This window comes from Nelusetta ayraudi, unplaced genomic scaffold (genome assembly GCF_046127955.1).
Source record: "Nelusetta ayraudi isolate G7.1 ecotype Tasmania unplaced genomic scaffold, CSIRO-AGI_Nayr_v1 ptg000024l, whole genome shotgun sequence".
NCBI lineage: Eukaryota > Metazoa > Chordata > Actinopteri > Tetraodontiformes > Monacanthidae > Nelusetta > Nelusetta ayraudi.
In genome coordinates, this window is record NW_027466074.1 from 2,782,025 (window position 1) to 2,810,000 (window position 27,976).

Sequence of the window (27,976 nt, forward strand, 5' to 3'; positions counted from 1 at the left end):
ATGTTTGACCTTTGACACTTTTTGTGACATCAAAACCAACATTCTTTTTTTATCATTAACATTCATTTCACATTCAGTTCACTTTTCTCTTCATTTATGAAATCATTTATGTTGTTCAAATAAACAACTTTAGCAAATCACTCTTTGTGGCATCAAATCCTGAACATTACTTTTTAAACAAGAATACTTTCACTGTTCTGCTGTGCAAGGATCTTTTCTGGCAAAGCACTTTTGTCACAGCCAATAAAGAAAATGAACTTTTTATCATCAACATTCCTTCTGTTTTCTATCAAGTTATTCTGTTGTGCAAATAACCATTCATTCACTTCACTAATACAATAACAATGGAGTTGAATATGTAGATAAAATAAGAAATGCAGGTATTTGGCAAGAGTAGTGAGAGTGTGTGAGAGTTACTGTATGAGGGCGTTTACCCACGGGCGCTCTAGGTAACATCTCGGTACGGTACGGGTCGGTATTCAGGCATTTCCACGAGCCCCAGCACGGTCCCAGGGGTTACGATTTTGGTACCTGCCTCCTTGGGGTTCGACGCAAGCAGAGCTGACACCGTATGGGTGATGTAGCAACGTGCAGGGCACTGATTGGGTAAAAGTTTTGACGAAAGCCAAAGGCAGTCTCTCATGAAATACCAAAACCGCCATTTTTTAAATGCCCCGCGTGTGGATTTTTACAGTTTCACGTCTTAAAAACTGAAAAGATTATGAAACTGTACCACGGGCGAACGTAGAAATGCAGACGTTTCTGTTCTCTGTGGCCGAAGAAAAAGCTCATAGAGAGCTGGATGGACGGAGCGACACGCAATGAAAAGCCTTCCTGGTTTCGCAGCCGGTGGCCGTCGCTGTACAGCGAAACAGTGTCCGGAGAAGCAAAAAAATAAAAATGCCGAGCGACTACCGACGCACCAAGGACTACAACAGTCGGAGTGGAACGAACAGAGAAAATGTTGGAGGTTTGTTCAGCCTAATTCGGATGCGATGGAACACCGCCGCGGTGTCCAACGGGAGTGAGACGGGCTCGACTCGGCCCCCTGGTGGACGACGAGAGAATAGTCGGCCACAACGCTATTTGAAAACATGCTTGAGGACTGTAAATGTGTTTTGTAACATCAAGCAACTTTAGTTTGAAGGCTATTTGCAAAGTAGAGCCATTGAATCGTGTCGATAAACCGCTAGCCACCACCGCTAACTCCGTGCTCTGCTTGTGTTGTGTTTGCTGGCAGCGAAAGTGGCGATTCTGGCTCGCAAGTTTCCTAAGTTTCACTCCCTATAGCGATTTTTAAACGCTGCTCGCTTGTTAACGCCGGTCGAATAGAGTTGTTGCTGTTTTGTGCTTTGTGTGTACTTAAGTTGTGCGGATATTCTTGTCTAATAATAAACGACTGTGAGACTCAGGTGATCGTTTCAGCGTCTACGTTTTCTCTTCTAGGAAAGTGTTTTGATACAAGTCAACAGTATGAAACAAAATCATTCTAAGACCTACGAAAATGTCTCGCACAAAACAAAACAAAACCACGGTTAATACAAAAAGTGAATCCTATGGTTTCCGGGACACGGGAGGCACAAAAAAACCTTTGGTTCGCCTTGCAACCGTGACTCCGCCCACGCTCAGGTACTAGTCAGGCTTATGGAAATACAATTCAACCGAGCTGTCCCGTACCGTGAAAGGCTGGCACTAGCCGCACAGGGCTAGTGGGTAAACGACCTTAGGGACACCTTGTGATGCCATGAGTTTAATTTTTACAGACAAAGCAAGGCCATTTTGGTTTACTGCTGAATGCTTCTTGTCTTTCTTGGGGGAAACTCTTTGTTTGTGTGTTTGTGTTGAAGGCCTTAGCTCTCTTTGGGATTCTATCATCTTTAGTTTTAAAATTTATCATCAGTGGAGAAGCGACAGGGTTACAGGCTTTCCTTGCTTCTCTACTCAAGAACTCTGTGAAACGTGCAAAATCTGGATAGCTGCCTGATGTGTCGAGTTCATCTACGACAACTCTACTCCACTTTCTCATAATCCATTCTGGCAGTTTTTTGAGCAATTTGTGGTTTTCCTCACAATCATTAAGGATAGCCAGTCCTTGAACGTGTGGAATTGCTTCAGTGCAGCTTCGGAGGAAATCAGAAGGGAATAGAAGAAGATGGAGGAAAACAGGAATTGACTGTGAGCTGAGCTGCTGCTGAAGAAACTTGGAGAAACTTTTGTGTATACGCGGTGGTTTTTATCATATTAAAAGAAGTCTTGGGATTCACTTTACATTGAGTTAGAAAGAAACTGGGAACAAAGATGGGAAATAACAAAAAAACATGCTTGTTACTTTTGTATTTAAAAGATACAAATTCTCTGCAAAGTCATTACCCTATCGTTATTTCAGTTCTATTTCTTGAAGTGGAGCTATTTGAACTATGCTGTTGTGTAGTTAAATATAAAGATAGATGATATTTCAGAGGGGGATTATTTAGAGTTCCTTCATCTTTTGGGGTAAAAGTTCAGTTTTCAGTACAGACAAAAATAAGCATGGAGAAAATGACATTGGTTATTGTTATTAAAAGTGTAAGCATTCAATAATGACTCCTTGGTTGTTAGCATTAGTGATTACAGTTTGGTTGTGCTGCCGTTGAAAAACAAAAAGAAACTATAGTATCAAGAGAACCAAAAAATGATCCAGGTGCTAATGCAACACCTCTGGTCAGTTCAGTCCAGATGATTCTGCTACAACTTTGTCCTTTTTGCAAAAACTAATTGCAAATGTATTTTTTCATTAAAGGCAATGAAAAAAAAGAGAACTTTTTAATTTAAGTACATTTCAGAGCTTTTACTTTTGTTTCTTTACTTAAGTAAAGGAGTTGAATCAGTACTTTTACGTTTACCAGACTATTTTTCTACATACAAATCCATACTTTTGCCATCTATAACTAGGAAGCAGTTGCTTTCAGCTGCTTTTAAAAAACAAACAACGCTCAGAAACACTAGAAACATCCTGTATCAGTACCAGTAGATTAGGCTCTTTTGATCTGTGTTGATGCAGGCTCCTCCTACCTGTTTGAGTGGCTCTGCAGGTACGTGTGTGGATCCTAGCAGGAAGGCGACACGTAGCGGATGCCCGTCTGTGGCGAGGGGCAGACGGGCAGCGGGGCGGTGGGCACCGGGGTCGGGGGGATGCAGGAGGTGCGGGACCTGGACGAGCGGAAGATGGAGGGGGAGGAGGGCTGGCCCAGCGATAGGGAGGTGTGCATGTGCGGCAGGGAGGAGGTGGAGTAGTGCGGGGAGGGGTGAACGTGGGAGCTGGACTGGTGGGGGAGGGTCGAGGAGGAGTGCTGATGGAGGGAGGCGGGGGAGGGGGAGGAGGAAGAGGTGGAGGAGGTGTCGGAGCGGAAGGTGCTCCTGTCGAAGGTGGTGGCGGTGGCGCTCGGGACGCTGGTGGGACACGCGGGAGACTCCGTCTGCTTCCGCTGTCGATGACAAACAGCAGAGTCCAGGGCGACTTGTAGGACTTTGCATTTCATGAACACGGCAATGATCCTCAACCAGCAAGTCAAAGGTGTGCAATAAATGTTATGTGAGTAATATTTGGAGATTCTGAAGAAGAAAGCGACATCAATGCAGCACCCAAACCTGGATACCGCAGCCCCGTTCTAAACTAGCATGAGGCTACCTGGCTAAACTAGTGAGAGATGGGATCAGGCAGCTTGAAAGCAACCTGGACTGACTGGACACGAGAAATAAATCAAAAGGATTCAGACAGTGTGAGGTTACCGGTACACAGAACTCAGGAGATTATTTACACTGTACTGTAGTAGGTGATTCACTTCTGCCATTCATCTTTTAATCAGGTCCATTTGTTTTGAGATAGTAGCGGTGGTTTTGTATTTTTTATCTAATTTTATTACAATCATTATTCAGAAGGACAAATGATTTTCAGTGTTGCATGCAGCCGTCAGATTGTCACGTCTTCTGACTCAGGAGTGTGTTTGATATTTGGAAGAAGAAGAAGAAGAAGAAGAAGAAGAAGAAGAAGAAGAAGATTTTTACAATCACATTTATTTACAAAATACAGGCTAAAAACTTATGCACCTTTTCCTAACATAAATAACTGATTAAACAAAGAATTAAATGAACTAAAAAAATATAATAATGAACAACAACACAAAATCAAAAACCAAGCCAAAAGAGACAACCCATTCAAAACAAAACGAAAATAAAATTAAAATATTAAATAAATAAATACATAAATAGACAAATAAAAATAAAAACACAAAAAAAAACACAAACACAAATCAAAAGCCAAAAAAAGAAAACATTCAACCTTTTAGTGCATCAGAAAAAAATAACTTATTGTTTAAAATAGCACACAAAGTATTCTTGTGGCACCAGATTTTTTGGAAAGCGTCAAGGTCTTTCACCATTTTAAAAAAAGAAAACTCTAGGTGGATTCGGGAACGCAGGTTGCGGCGCCACACCATTGTTGCATCATCGCTACCGAGACATTCTATTTTATTTTTCCTTGAGATGTAAATTGCCATTTTCGCTTCTCCAATGATAAAATTTAAAAGTTGCCACATTTCCTTGTTTTTTTGCTGTAGCCCGTACCATAAATAAAATTTGTGATTGTAAAACTCTGATTAAAAGAACTAAAAACATTTGTTAAAACAATAAAAAATGCAGTGAGTCTAAAACAATCAATAAAAATGTGAAAAACCGTTTCGCTGGAGTCGCAGAAGGGGCACTGGTTGGACACAGCAGGGTTAATGATGGAGATAAAAGCATTGGAGGCAATGGCCCCATGCAGGATCCGCCACTGAAGATCTCCTGTTCTTTTCTTCAGTGGCGGCTTGTACAGGACCCTCCAGTGAGGTGTACCGTCCAGTCTTTTACTCCACGCACACGTTGTTCTTTTCCCCAGAATCTTTTGGTTAAAAACTTGGATGCACACTTTATAGAGGTCCTTCTTCTTAGTGTGACCAAGGTGAAGGGATGTGGTCTTCAGTAGAGGGCCTTCGGTCTCAAGGCGAGGGGTGATTCTTAAAGCCGGGAAGGGTTCTGTGGTGTCTGGCTCTGTGCCTGACTCCAGCTGCACGAGGAGACTTTGTTCTCCAGGGGATAGTCTCTCCCTCCACAGCTGGAGCAGTCTCTCCGTCATCCTGGTGGACTGCAGGCCCAGCACACTTCCCACAGTCTGGTGGTCACCAAGGGTCGGTCCTGCCGCTTGAACCAGGCGCTGCAAGTCCAAGGTGTTTGTCCTGAGCAGAGCAGCCGTCAACCCGGGCGTTGCACCACTGGAAATGTCCAATCTGGCACAATGAATAAGTGGTTCTTTTAAAAGCCAGAGCAGAGAATCGGAGGTGTTTTTTTCTTTGCTGCTTTTAAAAAAAGCCCATACTTTAAAAACACTTTGATAAAAAGGAGGAATCCCATTTAACTTTAAAAAAAATTGGAATCTATTAAAAACAGAGCAGTATCCAGTGCCAGTTGACTCACCTCTCTGAAGATGCAGCTGGCCACACCCCTCCACACCAGGTCTGTTGGACCAGTCAGGAAGCGCTGGAGAAACTGCAGCCTGAAAGCTGCAGTCCTGCTGGACAGGTGGATGAGGCCCTGTCCCCCCTCCTCTCTCGGTAAAAACAGCACCCCCTGTGGCACCCAATGTTTTTCATCCCCAAAAAAATCTATGACTTTTTCTTGGATTCTGACCAAAAGTCCAGCTGGAGGATCCAGACAGGACAGTCGGTGCCACAGGAGGGACGCGACTAGGTTGTTTAAAACCAAAACTCTGCCTCTATAGGACTCTCAATGTCACTGTACAACACACGGATCATGGCAATGAAGCCAGGGCTGAACCCAAACCTCCCCATGACTTTCCAGAGGAAGCTGTGTTCAACCCGGTCAAAAGCCTTTTCCTGGTCTAGCGAAATGAGACCAGTGTCAATACCCAATGAGCTGGAGACCTCCAAAACATCCCGAATTAGGTAGACGTTGTCTACCATGGACCGGCCGGGTATTTTATAATCCACGCAGAGAAGGGACACCGGGCGCCAGTTCTTAATCTCCTGCAGTTGTCCTTTTTTAGGAAGGAGAGTCACCACTGCTCTTCGACAGGAGAGAGGGAGGGAACCGCTGTCCAAGCTTTGGTTCAGAACCTGGAGCAGGTCAGCTCCTAGAATGTCCCAGTACTCTTTGTAAAACTCAACGGTGAGTCCATCGATCCCCGGGGATCTCCGTCCCTGCATGCCCTTCAGGGCAGCCGTTAATTCCTCCAGCTGTAGAGGGAGGTCCAGCTGTGCATTGATGTCAGCTGACACCTGCGGTAGAGCTCTGAATAAGTCTTCCTCCAGTTCAACGTCTTCCTCATACTCCGACGAGTAAAGCTGTGAGAAGAACTGCGCGGCTCTGCTCCTGATCTCCTGGGGCTCGGTCAACTCCTGCCCGGTGTTCGTCAGCAGGCAGTGGATGTCCTTGTGCTGTCCATTCTTCTTCTCCAGTTCGAAGAAGTAGCCAGAGGGAGCATCCATCTCCGAGATGTTCTGGATCCGGGACCAGACCAGCGCCCCCTGTACCCTTGAGTCCAGCAGGCTGGCTAAGGCCATCTTTTTGGAGTTGAGGACTTCAATGCGCCCTCGATTTCCTGTGGAATAGCCAAGCGCTTCTAATTCCACTATTTCACTCTCCAGGTCTTTGATTGATCTACATGTATACTGTGTGACATTGAGAGTGTACTGCTGACAGAGTAGTTTAATTTGTACTTTTCCATGGTCCCACCACTGGCTAAGACTACTAAAATCAGATATTTGATTTTTAAAACCACACCAGAAAATTTTTAAACTTCTTTAAAACCTTTATCTAAAATCAAAGCAGAATTAAAATGCCAGTAGGCGCTCTTTGGTAAAATATCTTTTAGTATGACGTCACATAAAACCAGAGAGTGATCAGAAAAAACAGATGGCACAATCCTACAATCTTTAAAAACATTAAAATGATGCTTAAAACAATAAAACCTGTCTAACCTCGCTAGAGAGACTCCGTTCTCTCTCAGGTGGGACCAGGTGTACTGACGACAGTCTGCATGCATCCTCCTCCACACATCCACCAGGTCATGGGAGTAGACCAGCTGCTTCAGAGTGTGCTGGGAAGCTGGATGTGGCTCTGTGGTTGCGGTCTAAAAACTCATCTTCAGTACAATTAAAATCCCCGCCCAAAATTAAATAATCCTCTGAGCCGCAGCTGTTTAACTTATTATTAACAATTTCTAAAAACCTCTTCCTCTCTGCTCCATGGTTTGGTGCATAAATGTTCATAAAAAACAGATTAAAACTGTGGACCTTGGCTTTGACCAGCAGGCATCTCCCCTTCACCACCTGCTCCACCTCCACAGAGGATGGAGAGAACCTCTTGGAGAGGAGGATGCCCACTCCTCCACTTGCCGTGGTGTTGTGGTTTAAAGACACGCTGCCCTCCCACTCCTTCTCCCAGCACCCCTCAATACTTGGGTCACTGTGGACCTCCTGAAGAAATAAAGTGTCCAAGTGCTTTCTTCTTGCTGTGTCCAACACAAGTGCCCTCTTTTTTGGTTCTCTGGCTCCATTCACATTGAGCGTTCCAATTTTTAAAACATCCATGTTTGGGATTAAAAAGCACAAAAATAAGAAAATAAAAACACAGATAAAAATAAAATCCCTGTCATCATTTTAAAAATGTATTTCTTTTCGGACTCGTATAAGGTGCTTTTTTAACCTGAAGATTTCTTGCTCAGTTAAATCTGATGAAGATTTGTTTTTTATAACATGTTTGGCAGACAGAAAAAAGGTGACTTTGTCAGGAAAGTGCATGTCAATGTTCAGGTTTTTAACTCCTTTTGTTTTTTGCAAAAAACTTTTTATCATCTTTGCTGAATAAAAATGTTTCTCTCTATTAGCTAGAGGTGTTGTTAAAACTATTTGTGAGAGCGACAATTCGCTGCAGTCAGATATGGCGCCCTCACTGTCACTGCTGTCTTCTGCAGCAGCTCCAGCCCCCAGTCTACCAGTTTTCCCTCCCTCCTCATTTGACACTGTCTGCTTCCTTTTGCTGCGTCTCTGAGACACAGCAGTTTTCCATTCCGGTGTTTCACCCAGACCATCAGTTTGTTCAGTCACACAAGAAGACCCACCACCAGTTTTCTCATCCACACCACCCAGTGCTTCAAACACACCTCCACCCACTATCGTGTCCTCTGAAGGATCTTTTTCTTTTCTTTTTCCTTCACCTGATTCCTCCACCTCACCCGTTTCCTTCACCTCACCTGTCTCCCTCACCTCATCTGCTTCCAACACCCCACCATTTTCCCTCACCTCACCGAATTCATTCACCTCACCCGTCTCCCTCACCACACCCGCACCCAGCCCCGCTACCTTCCCTAATTCCTCCACCTCACCTACTTCTAACCCCCCACCTCACCCGTCTCCCCTCCCTGACTCCCTGACTCACCTGTCTCTCCCAACTCACCCTCTTCCATCTCCTTGACCTCTCCACCTTTGTTCACTCTCACCTCCTGCTCCTTCGCTCCCTCTTCCCTGCTCGGGCCAGCGGTGCCCCCCGCATCTCTGGAGTTTCTCCGTCGTGGAGCGGGGACGGGCTTTCCGCTCGGAGCTGCCGCAGCCGCGACTGCCACACCGCCGACCGGACCCGTCGCGTCAGCACCCGCCCGGTTTCGGACAGGCTCTGACGAGGTGTCCCTCCGCCCCACAGCCGAAGCATTTTACCTCCGATGATGTGGCAAACAGAGTATAATCGAAGTCATCCACTCGTACGATGAATCGATAGTTGAACTCTTGTGCCCTGTTATTTAATATCATGTAAACCTGCCGCCTGTGCGACACCACATGGCGAAGCAGCGGAGATTTACACCCAGAAAGCAACTTTCTGATCGGGGAGACCACCTTACCCTGCCGGGACAGTTTTTGGAGCAGGAACTTGTCGCTGATGAAGGGGGGGACGTTGGACAGGGTGATCGACTTCACCGAGCTGTGTCCGATCCGCTCCCCGACGGGGACGCTACATCTTCTACGTTGCACGAGGAGCCGGCACCTAGTTTAATGCCGTGCTTCCTTGACAGGGAGGAGAACCCTGCGGCCGCCATGACGGCGCACGTGGTCTCCTCCTCCCGACCAGACGGCGTCTGGCCGCAAAACACAACAAAACAAACACTAAAAACTAAACTAACTCACACTAAAATAAACTACACAAATACACAAAAACAACCACCAAAGTGTAAAGAATAGAATAAAGTTATAGGTAGCGCAATCGCTTTCAATTTTCTCTCTCCCTCTCACGCTCCTTCCGCTCAGAAGAAGAAGAAGAAGAAGAAGAAGGAGAAGAAAAAGAAGAAGAAGACGACGAAAAAAAAAGTCCTCTGTCGCTACACAACGAGGTACACAAGTAACGTGAAGCCGGGACCGCCAGTCCGGTTGACAAACATCGTAAAGTAAAAAAAAAAATGTTACGCAACAACGATGTCAATAATCCATAAAAAAGTCTTAAACTAAGACAATAAAATGGTTTCGTAATATTTATATCTTTATTAACTAAGTGTAGCAGTATGAACCCAAATAGTGCGTTGATTACCCGTAATGCCATTGGTGGCAGTGACGGGCCAAGCCGTATAAAAACGCCCATCTTCGCCAGCTCTTGGTTCTGCGCCTTCCGTCATTTGGACGTCATTTCCGGTCGGGGTTTTAGTTTGGATGCTGCAATTGTGCCCTGTGCATGCTGCCCGGGCTTTGTGAATTTCTGGAGCTCCCGGCGGTAAACGCCAGTGTTGGAGATTGTCCCCTTAGATTGTCCCCTTCCTGCCTCCTCCTGCATGTGCAATAGAACCTTGCTGAGAGGACTGGCTGCAATCACCCCAGTTTCTGCTGCTCTGTCTACCGTCCTGTCAACTGTTTTGTCGACTGCTCCGTCGAGCTCTGTGTCCCGACTCTGTTGCTTCGCCGCTGCTGCCTCGCCGCTGTGCCTCACCGCTGTGCCTCACCGCTGCCGCTGCTTCACCGCCACCGCCTCGCCGCTGCTGCTGCTGCTGCTGAGCCGCCGCCGCCTCGCCGCTGCTGCTGCTGCTGCTGCTGAGCCGCCGCTGTGCCTCACCGCTGCTGCTGCTGCTTCACCGCCGCCGCCTCGCCGCTGCTGCTGCTACTGAGCCGCCGCCGCTTCGCCGCTGCTGCTGAGCCGCCACCGCCTCCCCGTCGCTTCGCCCAGTGTATTGTGTGTGGGTAAAAGAGAGAGCGTGTGTTCGTGTGAGAGAAGGTGAGCGATTGTTAAAATAAGTTGCCATTGTTGTTCGTTTTTATTGTATTAATTGTTGTTTTTCCTTCTTTTAGTTGTTGGAGACTGGTGGTGGCAGTACCAGTGTGGTGGTGGTGGAGACCCTCCACGTTTGGTTTCCTTTTGTTTTGTGCACAAGTATAACTTTAGACTTTGTTTTTTTGGGATTTGTTATTATTTGTTATTTTCAGCTTCACCCCTCACACTGGTCCATGACCATTCAACCAGCTCCAGCTTTTGTTTGTTTTTACTCAAAAAGAAAAGATTTTATTCACTGTCTCTTGTATTCAATAAAAGTTGTATTTTTCATTATCTGAGAACCACATCCTGCATCCGTTACCGGGTAGCAAACCTGTGTGTCTTTTTTAGTTTAGTTAATGCCTGGGTGAAATTCCCAGGGTGGTGTTGTCGGTCCCCATTTCTCTTGTTTTGCTAATCCATTTTATCATTAGTTCTATTCTGTTCAGTTCACCCCTACCCTCGCCACAACTTGGCGTTGTCGGCAGGATTCTCGGTTTAAACGGTCAAGACGTATGTTCTCTGTTTGTTTTTTTTGTTTGTTTTGTCTTTCTATTTTTGGGGGGATTTTCTTTTGAATGTGTTTTTTACTTGTATTAATCCTGTTTCTTATTGTGTGTAGATTGGAGCATATTGGTGACAGAGCAGCAGTGACTTCTTGAGGACCCTCGTGAATGGTGGTGAGGTTTTATTCTAGGTGTAACTTTCCCCCTTTTATCTTTTGAGTGCTATTGCATCATAGCAATTGTTTTTGTTTTAGGGAATTCTTTTTTTTAGTCATGGAGGAGGGAATACAAGAGCTTAGGGACTTGATCGCACATTTAAAAGCCGATAACGAGAGGTTGTGAGGGGAACAGGCTGGCCCTAGTGGTTTACCGTCCACCTTGTCTGCCCAACCAGGACTAATTTTTGTATCTAGGGATAGGAAGTGTCCCATTTTTAGGGGATGGTCAGGTATAGGTTTGAGTGAGTGGGTGGAGGAGGTACAGGCGAGCATGAGGGCTCTGCGCTTATCCCGATCCTTCCAGGCGTTCTTCCTGTTTGACCATCTGGAAGGGGAGGCTAAGGAGGAGATACGGTACCGCTCTGCCGCTGAGAGGGAGGATCCTGCAAGAATACTTGCCATTTTAGAGGAGCTCTATGGGTGCACAGAGTCTTATGTGGCACTGCAGCAGGCCTTTTTCTCCAGAAGACAGCAAGAGGGAGAAACTCTTCAGGAGTTCTCTCTTGCCTTGATGGGTCTCATGGGGAAGGTAAAGCAGTGTGCCCCTACTGCCATGCCCAATGCTGAGACGCTTTTGAGAGACCAGTTCGTTGAGCATGTCCTGAACTGTTCCTTGCGGCGTGAGCTGAAGCAGTTGGTGCGTCGGCAACCCGATTCCACTTTGTTGGATGTAAGAGCTGAGGCCATCCACTGGGAACGTGAAGGTTCGCTTGGTGGTGCGAGGGGCCGCAGTCAATCAGTTTCCACTGTGTATGGTGTTCAGTATGGCGTTTCTGGCAGCCCCCAAGCTGCTGCGCAGTCAGAGATGAGTGAAATGAGTGATATGCTACGGCGTCAGCAGGAGCAGCTTAATCAGCTGATGGCCAGTATCGCTCAACTGCAGAACTCCAATCCGATCCGGACCTTTAGTATGTAGGCGTTGTAACCAGCCTGGGCACTTTTCGCACGAGTGTAATGGGGTGCGTGTTCCGCCTCGTTCACAGTTCTCTCTTCGACCTCAGTCAAATTCTGGTCAGCAGTCTCAATCCCCTTCTGTGGCGGAAAACTAGTGCCCGTCAAACTGCAGAGCCACAGTTTGGACAGGGCCGTTACTGGCTCACAGGCTGTTTTATCTGACGTGGATACTTCCGGATTAATTTCATCTTGCTCTCATTTAGATGTGAACATGAGTGGCGTTAGGGTCCCTTGTGTTGAGTGTTTCTTTCCGCCAGCATCTTGAGCCTTTGGGCCAGGAACGCCTCCGTGCCTGCCATTGGTTAGAGGTCAGGGCTGCCAATGGCCTGACTATCCCTTACCTCGGGTACTTGGAACTTGATGTGCAACTGTGTGGTAAAACCATGGCCCGTTGTGGTGTCCTGGTCGTGAGGGACCCACCTGTAGTGATGGTCCGCTGACACCCGAGGCTCCGACACATGCGCTGTTGCTCATGAAGCAAACGTATCGAAACACTGTGCCGAGGCGCGGTTTGGTCACGTGACTAGTGACGTCCGAAGCAGTTGAGCGCTTCGGACGTCAAATGAATCACCTGATTGGTTCGGTTTGTCATGTGAATCGATTGTGTTTAGGGATAGGGCATCCCTATTTAATGGCGCTAATTTCAAAAAAAAATTGCAGAGTAGGTTGGTTTTGTTGCTGTTGGTTGTCAGTTTTTTGAGAGTTAGTAGTAGATAGATCCATATATACACCGTGTGCACAATTATTAGGCAAGTGACTATTTTGACCATATGATCATTTTATCCTTAATTTCCAACCCCAAGCTGTATAAACTTGAATGCTAAGAGGATATAATGCATATTAGATGATGTGTATTTGTATAACGAGGGAGGGTGTGGCCTAAGGACATCAACGCCCTATATCAAGGTGTGCATAATTATTAGGCAGATTCTTCTCCTCGGGAAAAATGGGCCAAAAAAGAGATTTGACTGACTCTGAAAAGTCAAAAATTGTAAAAAGGTCTTTCAGAGGGATGCAGCACACTTGAAATATCTAAGATATTGGGGCGTGATCACAGAACCATCAAACATTTTGTAGCAAATGGTAAACAGGGTTGCAAGAAACGTGTTGAGAAGAAAAGATGCAATTTAACCGCAAAAAATTGAGAAGAAACAAACTTGAAGCCACCAGGAACCCATTATCCTCCAGTTCTGCAATATTTCACAACTGCAACCTACCTGGAGTGTCAAGAAGTACAAGGTATTTAGTTCTCAGAGACATGGCCAAGGTCAGAAAGGCTGAAACCCGACCACCTCTGAACAAGACACACAAGTTGAAACGTCAAGAATGGGCCAAGAAATATCTGAAGACAGATTCTTCAAAGGTTTTGTGGACTGATGAGATGAGAGTGACTCTTGTTGGAAAGGATTGAAGGGCCCGTGGTTGGATCAGTAATGGCTACAGAGCTCCACTTCGACTCAGATGCCAGCAAGATGGCGGTGGGGTACTGGCAGAGATGCCCACGAGTCTTTGATTTAGAGTCCGAGTCGAGTCACGAGTCTTCGGCCTCGAGTCGAGTCAATTCTCGAGTCTTTGAGGGGCAAGACTCGTCGAGTCGCGAGTCTTTGATTTAGAGTCCGAGTCGAGTCACGAGTCTTTACACACACACACGCACACACACACACACACACACACACACACACACATATATAAAATGACATGGCCTCTGGCTGAAATACAGTATATCCAAATTTGTATTTTTATTCAGACTTTTAAAAAAAAAAAAAAAAAAAAATAGATGGCATTTATAATAATAAATAATATTAAATAATAAAATAGATAAAATAAAGTAGTAAAACTGTCTGTCCTTTCCATGGGCCTTAACTATTACTAAACTAACCCATGTGTGGAAAAAAGAAAAGAAAGAAAGCCTCCAAGAAGGTGAACTTAGTTACATTTAAAAAAAAAACATTAGGCTGCCTCTCAGTGGCCGAAAGACTGAAAAATTATACAACTGAACTTAAGTTACATTTAAAAAAAATATTAGGCTGCCTCTCAGTGGCTGAAAGACCATCAAAATTATGCAACTGAACTTAGATACATTTAAAAAAAATATTAGGCTGCCTCTCAGTGGCTGAAAGACTGAAAAATGATGCAACTGAACTTAAGTTACATTTCAAAAATTATTAGGCTGCCTCTCAGTCGCTGAAAGACCATCAAAAATTATGCAACATGCTTGTTACATTTCAGAAAAATTAAGCATGACAGGTTTGTTGCACTAAGCCTGGCTCTGTGCGGGCGCATTATAATACTAATACCTCCGTGAATAAATACCCTCTCTACTGGTGCACTGGTAGCAGGGACACTAAGCACTCTCATAGCCACCCTATGAAGTCTGGGGAAACCCTTAGTATGTCGATTCCAGAATTCCAGACAGTCTGTTTGCGTTTCTTCTTCATCGGCCGCAGTGGACTCCGAATTCTGGATGTAGCGCTTGAGTTCAGCCCTGACAGATGAGGCATGGTCTGGGTTCTTCTTGCTTTTCTTCCGATAGGCTGAGAACAGGCGAGGAACTTTGGCAGGTGTCGGTGACTGCTCCTTGTCATCTTCACCACCGCTGCTGTTCTCTTGACGTACAGTGACTTGAGAAGCATCAGCCAAGACATGATCTGAAAAATGTCCACAAAAAACATGGTTAGTTAGATTATGTTCATCAGATCATGATCTTAGTTATACAAATAGTGATGATTAAATTAAGGAATATATAAGTTAAGGAATCTATCACAAGTAAACTTACCCATTACCATCTCCTTCACATCACTCTTGACATCATTTGGGATGGGAACATCATGCTCCAGCCAAAAGAGGCAGTAGTATGGGTCCAGTAGTGCAGCCATCATGTAAACCTTATCTCCAAAGGGCAGGTCTCCTGCAGGCTTGTCCGACTCCTCCATTCTGACATTTACGAACATCCCCTGAAACAAAATCAGATCATCAAATTCAGCTTTACGGTCAGATCACAGGTTTACAGAAGTAAAGAAGTGGGTGAAAATGTTTTCTTTTTATAGCTCCCATCATACCTGAAAACGGCGTTGGAGGGACTGCTGTAGGGCTTTCACTAAATACTGTTGCTGCATACTGTTGAGGTGGCTGTTGAGTGATAGAATGCTAGGGAGAGCCGCACTGAGAGTAACCACCTTCTCTGCTTGTGTGAGATCTGTTGCTTGAAGAAACGGGCCCAGAATTTCCACAAGCTCTTTCCGCTGGCTCAACTCTCTGCCTGTTAGGCACAGGCTTTTGTGTCTTTCATCTTCCAGGAGAGTGTTAAGGCTTTGGGGATCAAGGTCAGTGACTGCCTGTACAAGGCGGAGAGTCGAGTTCCAACGAGTTGCTACAGCAGAGGGGATGCTCCGATTGGCTCCATACGTTTTCTTAAAAGCTTCCTTAAGTCCACAAGTTGTATGAAGTAAACTGCAGAATTTTGTCACCTTTGCCAATGCACAGTTAATAATTTTGGTCTCTTTCAGTCCATCTCGCACGACGAGCTGCAATGAATGGGCAAAGCACTGCAGCCGCTGTTGCCGGCAGCTACTCTGGATGGTGTCCACATCTTCTTGGAGGGTTTCACCTGTATCCTCCCATAAGTCATCATTTTCTAGCTCATCATCATCTTCACCCTCGTCATCCAACTCATGCCTCTCAGCTCTAGTTGTTGAGGGGAAACAAACTGTAAAGGCCTTCTTCATATTTGAAGCGTTATCACTGATAATGTAATCTAATTTGTGTTTTACATTAAATTTGTCACATATCTCCTCAAATTGTTCACTGATTCTGATTGCAGTGTGTGAACCTGTGAATCTATCACAACTTAAGAGAACTGTCTGCAGTCTTGAGACACTGTTCTTCTCCATTTCCATGAAGTGGGCCGTTACACCTAGAAAGCCTCGCATGCTCCTGTCAGTCCAAATGTCCACAGTCACAGACACAGTGTCTGCTTTTTGTAATTTGGATTTGATCTTGTACTCTTTGTCGGATGCTACATCACTCAGACGTCTGGTAACGGTGTTTCGACTTACTGGGCAGTATTTTTCATCCACCACTGACATGAAGTTCTGGAAGCTGGGTATGTCAACCAAGGACAGAGGAAGGTTGCATGAGATGATGAGGTCATGAATTATGGAGTCAGTAATGGTCTTCTGTCGGGGATGGCCCTGGCTGTATGTTTTCACTCCTTGTTTTAGTCCCACAAAGGAATCGAGGCTGCTCTGAGTCTAACCCTCTTGGGCTTCTCCACAGGAAACTTTTTTGGCTGCCTTATATTCAGCATACCTGTAGATGAACAACATGGGAGGTTGCTCATTTTTGTAACACAAACACTAGTAGGGTTGCCACCTCCTAGAGTTTCAAATCCGGGACATGGGGGGGAGGCGGAGGCATCCCCGAAATATACGGGTAAAAAATGAAGTGCGTATATTTACGGGAGGGTTGGCAACCCTATCTAGACCACAGACGGAAATCAAATGAGGTTTTGTCATTTTCCCTAAACAACGGGACAAATTGTGTCCCGGGAGAGATTTTATTTTTCCCAGGACAGGTGGTGAAAAAAGAGAACAATTCTGGGAAAAACGAGACGGGTGGCAACCCTAAACACTAGTGTGATAAGCTAGCGCAACAAGCTAGCGCAACAAGCTAGCTTGTAAAACGGCGGTAACCAAGCCGTGGTGTTTGTTTAACGTTACACTGCGGTCTCGTTGAACACCACGGCCCGACCGTTTCTTCTTGGTAATGCACTAAGCTAAACAATAACTAGACAATGTATGCAAAAACACTATGAGTACAACTTACCTTTCCTTGTGCACCTTTTCAATGTGCCGCAGGAAGTTGCTGGTTGTGGAATCTTTTTCTTTTATTGTCCTTTTGCAGCATTTACATTTTGCAGTTCTGTCTCTGCCGTTCTGTTTGAAGTTTGTGTAGCAGTGCGTTAATATAAAGGGTAGCGAACCTGGCGGTGGACTTTCTTTAGCAGCAGCTGCTCCACTTGCACTTGCCATGATGACTGATAATGAAGGAGAGAGGGAGGGATGTGACGCGATGCGTCGCGCATCGGAGGTGGTTTTGTGAAAAATAAATAAATAAATAAAACAACAAAAAAATAAAATAAAATTAAAGATTGCCCACGAGTCTTTGATCTCGAGTCGAGTCAATTCTCGAGTCTTTTAGGATCGAGTCCGAGTCGAGTCTGGAGTCTCCAAAAATGCGACTCGAGTACGAGTCTTTAACTCGAGTACGAGTCTTTAACTCGAGTCCCCATCTCTGGGTACTGGTATGGGCAGGTATTGTTAAAGATGAGCAGTTGGACCTTTTTGGGTTGAATATGGACTCAAAATCAACTCTCAGACCTACTGCCAATTTTTAGAAGACACTTTCTTCAAGCAGTGGTACAGGAAAAAGTCTGCATCTTTCAAGAGGACTTTGATTTTATGCAAGACAATGCTCCATCACATGCATCAAAGTATTCCACTGTGTGGCTGGCCAGTAAAGGCCTTAAAAATGAAAAACTAATGACATGGTCCCCCTTTTCACCTGACTTAAACCCTATTGAGAACTTTTGGGCCGTTCTTAAGCAGGACATTTAGAGTAAAGGTAAACAGTGCACCTCTCTGAACAGGGTTTCGGCAGCTGTACAAAAAGTTGATTCTGACCAGATCAAGAAACTGACTAAACTCCGCGAATGGAAGGCTTGTGAATGTTATTGAAAAGAAGGGTGGCTATACTGGTGACTGTTTTTTTTAAATTATTATTATTAATATTCGGGACTGAGCCTCAGCGAAGGCCTGCTCTCATTATTATTATTATTATTATTATTATTATTATTATTATTATTGTTATTATTATTATTATTATTATTATTATTATTATTATTATTATTATTATTATTTCTGAAATGTTTATTTGTTAATTCTGAGGGGTTTTTTTTATTCTCACTTTAACATGTAAAAATAAACAAGTGAGATGCGAAAATCTTTGTTTTTCATTTAGTTGCATAATAATTGTGCACACTAATAGTTTCCGAATAATGGTGTACATAAAGATATTCTCATAAGAAAGCCAGAACTTCACTTTTACTACTTAAATGTTCCGGTTTGATGGTTTGTTCACATTTTGGATAGATCAAAAGCACTCTAGATGTACAATAGCAAACTAATCCTCAAAAATACAACTTGCCTAATAATTGTGCACACGGTGTAGACGGTACCGCTGCGGTTCCGACCCGACTCTGTTCATGACAGACAGAATCTTCAGACATCAAGAACCTGATTCTAACTCCACTGGTAGTTTGGTGGCCTGCAGTGCTGGGATGCTTTGTTTTGTCTGTCACTGTGGTCCATTGAAGCAGCTCCAGAGAGTTCTTCCTACACACAGAGATGTGAAGGTGTGAATGGTGTTAGTGAATGGAACTCACTCTGCTGTAGGTAGTACATGGTGGCGACGCCTCCACCAGTCAGCACAGTGGTGAAGATGGTGAGCTGCTGCAGCTGAGAGGTAGACACCCTCATCTTCTGCTTCCTCTGCAGACTCTTCCAGTGAGCTCACAGGACAAATTGTTGCACAGAAGATCATGTGGAGACCCACAGTGGGACATTTCAAAGAGATGGTTGCTTCTTCAAGCCCAGGCCAAGACCATGGTGCTCATCAACAGACACACTACACTATTGATTTTATTATGTTAATGACTTTGTAAAGTGTCTGAGGTTTCTAAAATGTGCCACACAAATAAAATGTATTAATATCTATCTATCTATCTATCTATCATGCTTGATTACTACTATTACTGATGTACTACATCTGCTGAAGTTCCACAGGCTGTCTAATACATTCAATGAGTGTTTGTGACCAGTGTATTCTTTCTAATGATCCATGAAAATACGTGTGAACGAAGTGAAAATACACCAGGCCAGGCAGAAAGTACCGCGCCGCACCGGTAGGGGGCAGTGACGTGCCGGGAGGCTGATGACTAACTGACTGACAGCGCTATCAGGTGCAGTCAGGCACAGACGTAATAAATGAGTGAATGACGGTGGCCAACAGAGGTACAACACCGCCCCCAAGTGGTGAGCACTAAACAACACATGTGTGGGAGCTTTCTGACAGTGGCCACCTCTCTTTGAGCTGCAGCCAGTGATGGTCTTCATCCTCTCCCACACCTCCCTCATATTGTTGTTCTGCATCCTTTCTTCATTTTTCCTTCTGTGCTGCTCCCTCGCCTCCTTGACTTGGACTCTGAGTTCCCTCTGGACCCGCTGGAACTCCTGTCGCTCAGCATCTTTGAAGATCTTCTCCTGGTTCAGAAGGTCCTTGATGTCGCTGGTTCTCCAGGGCTTGTTGTTGGCAAAGCAGCGTCCAGATCCAACTTGAACAACAGCGTCCATACAGAAGTTTCTAAAGTCCGTAGTGCAGTCAACCATCTGGTCCATGTTGTGGTTGTGAGAGCCCTGCAATGCGTCCCAGTCTGTGGAGTCAAAGCAGTCTTTCAGAGGCTGCTCCATGTGACCAGCCTCTCTGTCGTGCCTTGTCTTGTCCAGTGGGTGAAGGGCCTGGGTTCTGGTCCAGGGCCTGGTTCTGGTACTCTCTTGTCCTGGGGGTCCCCATCCATCCGGGGGCCAGGTTGTGCTTCCTGTCCTCCATCCAGGGGTGTCTGCCTCCCAGCCCTCTGGTCCTGGCTCTTCGGGGGGCTGGTGGCCTGTGGCCAGGGGGGCTCACTGCTCTGGACCTCTTCCCCACCAGCTCTGAGTTCATCTGTTTACTATTTGAATGAGTTCATTTTTGGATCATTAATTATGTAAACTAATATCTGTTGTTGTTTGGACACAATACCTGTACATTGTTGCCAGTTGCTCTCCCAAGCCCTCACTTCCATCCAATTTTTTCTCTCTTTTTCTCTCTCTGTCCCTCCCTCAGTCCTGGCCACAATATCACTCATCCATCAAAATAGAATCAAAGCAGTCATCAGGTCCTTCCTGAACCCACCCGTGTCATTCACACCCTGGGCTCACAAGCTCCGCCTTTGAGAATCAAATCTGTCAGCCATCATGAAGACATTCGGACACACTTCTGCTGCTCATGATGGCCAGACAGGACAAGGGAAAAAAAAGATTCCCCTCTGTCATTGTCAAGAAACATTTGAACATTGACACCATCACCTACCCTCACATATATTTGTATTTGTATTGATTTATTGAGCACAATTTAAAACAAGGAGGGAACGAAGCCCAAAGGGCTTGAACAGAGTTCTACTCCCATCATCTACAATCAATCCAAAGTCAAATGTCAACATAGGAAGAGAATCATTTCAAACAACAGACAACAATATAGAATACATTGAACAGTTCAAACATAAGGAGATGTTTTTTCAGTCAGTATATTTGCAGAACACACACAGTGTGTGTTGAGGCCAGTCAGGTTATTGATTCATACACACTCATCCTTTCATTGTTTGCTGAGGGCTTCTGTTAACTGCTGTCTCCCTCCTCCACAGTCACTGGGTCGGAACCAGAGCTGCTCTCAAGTGCTGCTGATAGAGCTAACAGGAAGTAGCCATCTGCACAGGGCTGCTGCTGATAGTGGAGCATCACGTGTACTTCAGTAATCATCCAATCAGGAGTGTTGTGCTACGACTTTGAGGTTGACTTGTCAGGGGGAAGCAGTGGAATTGTGTGTATTTTTGTTTTGCTTGTGAGAGTGACGGTAGGGAGCCTCTAATGTTGACTGAAGGCCTTCTATTGGCTGCTTTTGTCATTTGCCACTTCATTGTGGGTTGGTCCAGAGGGAGGGGCTTGCTAGTTAAAAGCTGACCACCAAGGCTCAGGTGGTTGTGATGAGGCAATTCAAAGCAGAAACAAGGTATTGAAAGTCTTCAAACAGAATCTTAATGATCAGAGTCTTATTGTATATCAAAGATCACAAGCCAGGGTAGGAAGAATCATAAAGTGTGCAAAGAAAGAGTATTGGCAAAGGTTTTGTCACTCAGTAGGGACTAGTGTTTTCAATTCAAGAGGAGCAATTTGTCATCTCAATTGAAGCATCCAGTATTCAGAGACATTTTGCTTTTCATGCTGAGCTACGTGAAAACTCTGAAGTCACTTCTACTGATCTTTTGGGGCCGTTGGAGTCTCAGCCCATGGTGGGACTCGAACCAACAACCTTGTGATTCACAGTTAGTTGTCTTATTAACTGAGCCATCTGTGGGCTGATGGGATGCAGCTCCTGGAGAACTGATTGAAGCTCTTCTCTGAACAGTTGAAAAAATCTGCATACAATGTTGTTTTTTTCCAAGTACAAAGAATTTTAAATACTTTCATTAAAAGTTATTAAAAAAGTCCTGTGGTAGCTTAGCACGAGACAGCGCTACTCCAAGCAAAATCTCAACATGTCTGAAAACCAGAAAAAAACACATGCTATAGTATAAAGTACAAATATACACAGTAAAAACCTGGTCATGTGGTACCAAGTGGGATTTGAAGCCACATCTTCTACAACCACAGTGAGAGATTTAGCCTACTGAGCTAACCACCTTGTTAGCCTTAGCACTGTGGAGGTCAATAGGTCACCCTGTTCATACATCCTATTATACAGCCCACTGCTTCTGGTAAACACGTGACTATAAACTGTGTCATTATATCATACAGTGACCTATATATGATTGATTTGATGCTGATGATCTTCTATTATTCATCACTGATGAGGAAATGAGTTGAAGAATCTTTGGTTTTGGCAACTTGTTGTCCTTTGTTGTGTGTCTGTGTCGCTGCTTGTCAGTGTGTGTCAGTGTGTGTGTGTCAGTGTGTGTCAGTGTGTCAGGTGAAGCACTGAGGCCTCTGTAGTTCTTTGCTTTCTCAGCGCTGAAGACGGTCTTGTGGGGCCCAATGCTGACTCCCAACACAGAGCTCCTCCTTCCCTCTTTTCAAACTCTGTTTGAATTCCATTTTCAAAGAGTGAGGAGAATTTTCTTTCCTCTTCATTGTATCTAAAAGGCTTCAGCTCCACTTGTTGTGTTGCACTTGTACAAAGTGACTGTGGCTGTTTGTTTCTCCTCCAGAGTCCAGTGTTGAAACGCACCAATGTCAAGTCACTGCTGTCTATTGATGTAGTGACATCCCTGCACAGACCTCAGGAACCTGCTTAGCAGCTTAGCTCAGTGGGTTAGCCTGCTTACTGTGGTGCTGAAAACCAGGGTTCCAATCCTGGTTGTTGGTTCAATTCTGAAGCAAAGCCTCTTTTGTTCTCTTGCTACTTTGAACCAAGCCCAACTCCAACACTAAGTGAGCCTCTAATCTGTTTGACTGGTGGGCCATAATGGCTTCTACAATATGACAGAGGGGCCGCTTTCTCATTGGAGGAAGACATATATCAGGGGATGTGTAGACAATATGTTGCTTTAATGGCAATTAAATAATGAACACAACAAAATAATTGTTTTCATTGTTTTCTATTTCATGACTTAATGACTATTAATATAATTCCTTCAAGTTTGGTCGGCCGGATTGGAGAGTGTAATTGGCCGCATATGGCCCCCGGGACGTAGTTTGACTTCAAACCTGGATCCTCTGACATAATTCCTCCCTTCTGAACAGGCCAGAGGTGGAATCATCTTTATATGACCTTCCGTTCCTGAAATACACGTCTTTGACCTATGAATTTGACCTTTGACCCGGTTCCAACCGTCTGACCCCTGATTCAATTGTTCCGTTACAATCAGGCTCCCTGAAACTGGGAGGGTGGGCGGAGTTTCAACTCAACAACAGGAAGGTAAAGTCAGTGAATGTGGATTTGAACAGTGCCACTGATCCCTCTGGCCCTGCGCTTTTCAAAGCCTCCACTGGGGGGCGCCAGAGGACTGCAGGGGAGGCGAGCGTGAAAAGTGCGGCATCCTATTGAAAGTGAAGCCAAAGTTGAACGATGAAGCGGCGGGAAAAGCAACAGTGTCCATAGTGATGATGAAAGTCTCTGACTACAGTTGATGTGTTGATGATTTGATTGGAGGAATTGCACCAGCAGCCTCAGAATGAAGACATGAGTTGACTGGAGAACTGGAGGAGCTTTCAATGCATTGAAAAATATGTTGAAAAACACTGCGATATTTATTAGAATGTGTTTCAAAGAGATGGTAAAGCATGCAGATGATAGAATGTGTTGAAAAAAGACATTGAAGATCAAACACAAAGGATTATTAAAATGTTATTGAAATATACACGTTTAAGAACATACACATGTGAAAGATGCTTACAAAAATACACGTGTACAACATTTATTGTTGAAACCTTTTTTTAATTAACAAAGCAATGAGAATAACAGTAGTAATGGACCTACCTTGACCTCTGACCCTTGACCTTTGACCCTGAGAGAGAGAGATTATTTCAAGTCGAGGCTTTTTAAGGTCAAAGGTGATCAGAGCAATGATACTTCAGCATCAAAGCTTCTCTACAATAAATGCAGCATCCTGAATGCTGCTCATTGAGATGTGTGTGTGTGTGTGTGTGTGTGTGTGTGTGTGTGTGTGTGTGTGTGTGTGTGGCCAGCAGAGGGCAGTGTTACTGCAGCTTGCAGTCATTTGCAGCCATTTTCAAGCAGTGGCTCCAGTGCTTGGATGTTTCCCACAAGCTTCATTTGTCCATCACTACTTTGTCCTGCAGTGTGTTCTGCTCCTTGTGCAGTTTCTGCCACTGTTTTCCTGCCACTGCTTCTGACACAATGTTTGCTGCCCTTGTCTTTTGATGGAGTGAGCATCCTTGAGGACCAGACCATCTTCACCTCTTGCACTCCAACTGCTCCTGGGAGCCACAGCCACACTGGATGCACCCTGGCAGAGAGAGAGGGGCGTGGCTGCACTTCAGCTCAACACAGCGTCATGTGATTTCAGGGAAGTGGGAGCAGAAACACTGGTCAGAGAATCTAAGAATCAGAAAATATCCCAAGAGCACCTCAAAGTCCAAGTGCTTCTCCGTCTGGCTGCATGTTGGCTGGAGGCAGCAGCAGCAGCAGGAGTCTTCCTCTCTGTTCACAGAGGGTCGCTCTAGGTGGACACAGGTGGCTTCTTTCACTCCTCTCTCAAACCATCTGTCTTCTGTGTCTAAAATCTGGACCTTTGAGTCTTGGAAGGAGGGGCCTTTGTCCCGGAAATACAGATGAACCGCTGACTCAACAGAGCTGTTGATGACAACACCTGCTTGATCATCAACACCTGATGTTGAAAAATCAACACCTTGCTATTGGTCGGTCCCATCAGCCTTGGCCCCGCCCACACCTCAGAGTTGGAGCATTTCTATCTGGCTGTACCCCAGAGACGACACAGTGGCGCAGTGGTTAGCGCTGCTGCCTCACAGCAAGAAGGTCGTGGGTTCGATTCCGGGGCCTGGACCTGGGACCTTTCTGTGTGGAGTTTGCATGTTCTCCCCGTGTCTGCGTGGGTTCTCTCCGGGTTCTCCGGCTTCCTCCCACACTCCAAAAACATGCATGTGCGGTCAATTGAACACTCTAAATTGTCCGTAGGTGTGCATGTGAGTGTGAATGGTTGTTTGTTTCTATGTGGCCCTGCGATGAACTGGCGACTTGTCCAGGGTGTCCCCTGCCTTCGCCCTATGACAGCTGGGATAGGCTCCAGCAGACCCCCGTGACCCTGACCTCGGGACTAAGCGGGTATGGAAAATGAATGAATGAATGAATGTACCCCAGAGAAACAATGGAAGGCCTCAGATGACTGGAGTATTGATTTGAGAATCCACGTATTGGACGGATCAATATTTTAGTCCTGATCTGCTCAATAGTGTCATTTCCCATCATGCCCCTCTCACCAGTCAAGCCGTCCCGCTGCCAATACTGGTAAAGACACGACATATAAATTTAAATATTGAAGTTTCACATAAAGTATCCAGTTTTTAACGTAGGATTTTACTTATTTGATCATCCAACAGCATTGTTAGATGGCGAACCAATGGCTTGATACTATAAAAACATCACTTCTGGGGTTGGCCAGCCGGAGGGAACGGTGGTGACGCAACAAGGAAATACACTGAAGGCTAGACCGTCCCCAGTGGTTACCGGGGAGGCGGGGTTTGGTCCGTCCTTCTAGGCTGGGTCCTTGAAGAACGCTTCCTTCAGACGGAGGACACTTGGACTGAAGGGTGCACACCCTGAATTGAGACACAGCACATATGTGACGGAGAGTCTGCTTCTCATCAGCAGTGAATCCATCATCTTCACTCAACAGCAGTGAATGTCTCTGATGATGCGTTCAAGGACTGAAGTGTGAGTGCTGACTTCTGCCGTCTCTTCTTCTCTCCTCACATGGAAGTGATGTGTTCACGTTGAGGGAGGATCACTTGGTCCTGAGGATGGGGGGAGGGCTCTTCCAGAGTGCAGCCAGTAGGGGGCATTAGAGGCTCGGCCTCCTTGTTGTCCTCAGGAGCTGACAGGAAGTGTCACATCCCTCAACAAGTGTCCAGTCTCATCACGTCAGGGAGAAACAGGTGCAGCTCTTCAAAGAGGAAATCACATTTTTCTCACCGTCATCATGGACTGCCAACAAGTGATGGCAACTGTAGTTCTGGAAAGAGCCGCCAGGGGGCGCCCTCGAGTCAAAACTACCTTCTACTGCAGACTTTACAGAGAAATGAACACATGCTGAAAAAATAACACATTGATTAACAGGCAGATATTTCAGACAGGTCACTCTATAATATGTCAATAAGAAACACAATGTGTTCAAATGTGGCCTTGAACCTTCAAACCTTCCTATGACGCGTCGGTCCTCGCAGCTCCCAGTTCTGCCACTGAGGGGCGCTGTTTGACCAGTTTTTGCTTGTTTGGTTTTGTTTGTAGCCACAATGCAAGCATCAGTTGTATCATAGTGGGGAGTTGATCTTTCTGCCTGGCAACAAGACATTTCCAGCCAATACAAAAACTATGTCAACATAATAATACTGCTGAAAATCAATCAATCCTCTCTCTCTCTGCCCCCCCCCCCTCTTTCTCCCACCCACTCTGTCTTCCCCCCCCCCCCCCTTTGACATGGTCACATTCATCATGTTGAAATGCAGCAAAGCCTTTCTGAGACTGAACTTTATGCAGTGGCAGGAATGTTTGATGCTCTGTCATAAAGTGCAGCTCAACTCCACTGAGATGAATTTCAATCCAAAGTTCAGTGCAATGTGACTCCACTGTCTCTGTCTGCTGAGAAACAAAGGGCCAGTTCCACAGAGCCACTGCTCAACCAGAGCCCACCAGGTGTCAACCACACCAGATAGAAAATATACATTTGATAGATGAATATGTCATCTAATAATATATTAGATGATGTGACAAGACCAGCCTAGAAAACAGCTACAAATCCATGACGGGCGCAACGTGGTGGCTAAAAGACGCCGTCATTAACGGCTGCACTCCATTCTTTGTGGGTCAAATTCTTTGATTGTGAAGCTGCATGAAGGGATTGAATTTAGAAAAGAGAGCAAAAGACAAGAAGTGATTTGTGAAGAGCCCACTAGGAGGCCAGCAGGCTGTCCGTTAGTGTTGATGGAGACAATGATTCCATCCAACTAATGATGGAGTCAGAAAAACAGCTGACAAGTGATGGACACCAACAACTGATCCACTCACTCAAAGCCAAAGTGTCTCCACAGGAAGACGGAGGGGAGTCCTGGTGGTGAGAAGCAGCAGCTGAAGGAGCTTCTACAGCGGCAGCAGCAGCAGCAGCAGCAGCAGGCCAGGATGAGCTGGACGTCCTCGTTATACAGAAGGTTCATTGGCTCATTCTGGGACCGGCCTGCTCCATCAGGTGAGTCCTCGTGTCTTCAGTGTGGAGCAGCACTGCAACCTGCCAGTCACAGCCAGACTGATCACAGTAAGACTGTCCACCGGCACCTCCTTCACTTCTCCCTCTGAGATCACGTCAGGACCTCCAGTGAGAAGATTCACTGAGGGACGTTGAGAGCAAACAGTCACACAGCAGCTTCACCACAGCAGCTGAAAAGTTGTGGAGAGAAAATGATGCTCACACTGTCACACTGATGTTTTCTTCTCCAACCTTTTCTCTGCTCCAGAGGCTGATGATGGTCTGCAGGAGCTTCTACAGCAGCAGAAGATCAGTCTGGAGAGGAGATGTGAACGTGTGACTGAAGGTGAAGAAGCAGGAAGTCAAACCCTCCTCAACAGCATCTACACTGACCTCTACATCACTGAGGGACTGAGTGAGGAGGTCAACAGAGAGCATGAGGTCAGGCAGCTGGAGACCAACAAGACCAAGAAGACCACAGAGACCAAGAAGACCACAGAGACCAAGAAGACCAAGAAGACCAAGAAGACCAAGAAGACCAAGAGGACCACCAAGACCTCTGAGACCATGGAGACCAAGAAGACCAAGAAGAGCCTCCACGACCGTCCAATCAGGTGCAGTCAGATCTTTGAAGCCTCACCTGAGCAGCAGGGACTCAGAGTCAGAGTGGTGCTGACCAACAGCGTCGCTGGGGTTGGAAAAACCTTCTCAGTGCAGAAGTTCACTCTGGACTGGGCCCAGGGCCTGGAGAACAAGGACCTTCATCTGGTGCTTCCTCTCTCATTCAGGGAGCTCAACTTGGTCAAAGAGCAGCACGACAGTCTTCTGGAGCTTCTCCATGTTTTTCATCCAACGTTAGAGAAGCTCACAGCAGAGCAGCTGCATGTCTGCAAACTTCTCTTCATCTTGGACGGCCTGGATGAAAGCAGACTGGCTCTGGACTTTGAGAAGAACCAGGTGGTGACTGACGTCACTCAGAAGAAGTCAGTCAGCGTCCTGCTAACAAACCTGATCAGAGGACATCTGCTTCCCTCGGCTCTGCTGTGCATAACTTCCAGACCTGCAGCAGCCAATCAGATCCCTCCGTCATGTGTGGACTGGCTGACAGAAGTACGAGGCTTCACCGATGACCAGAAGGAGGAGTATTTCAGGAGGAGGTTCAGAGATAGAGG

General features: G+C 45.6%; 1 protein-coding gene across 1 annotated transcript in view; it reads right to left on the reverse strand.

The window, feature by feature from the left end:
* LOC142889836 (ribonuclease inhibitor-like) overlaps positions 1-27,976 on the reverse strand; it is a 140,351-nt gene that overhangs the window by 12,256 nt on the left and 100,119 nt on the right. The window lies entirely within an intron of this gene.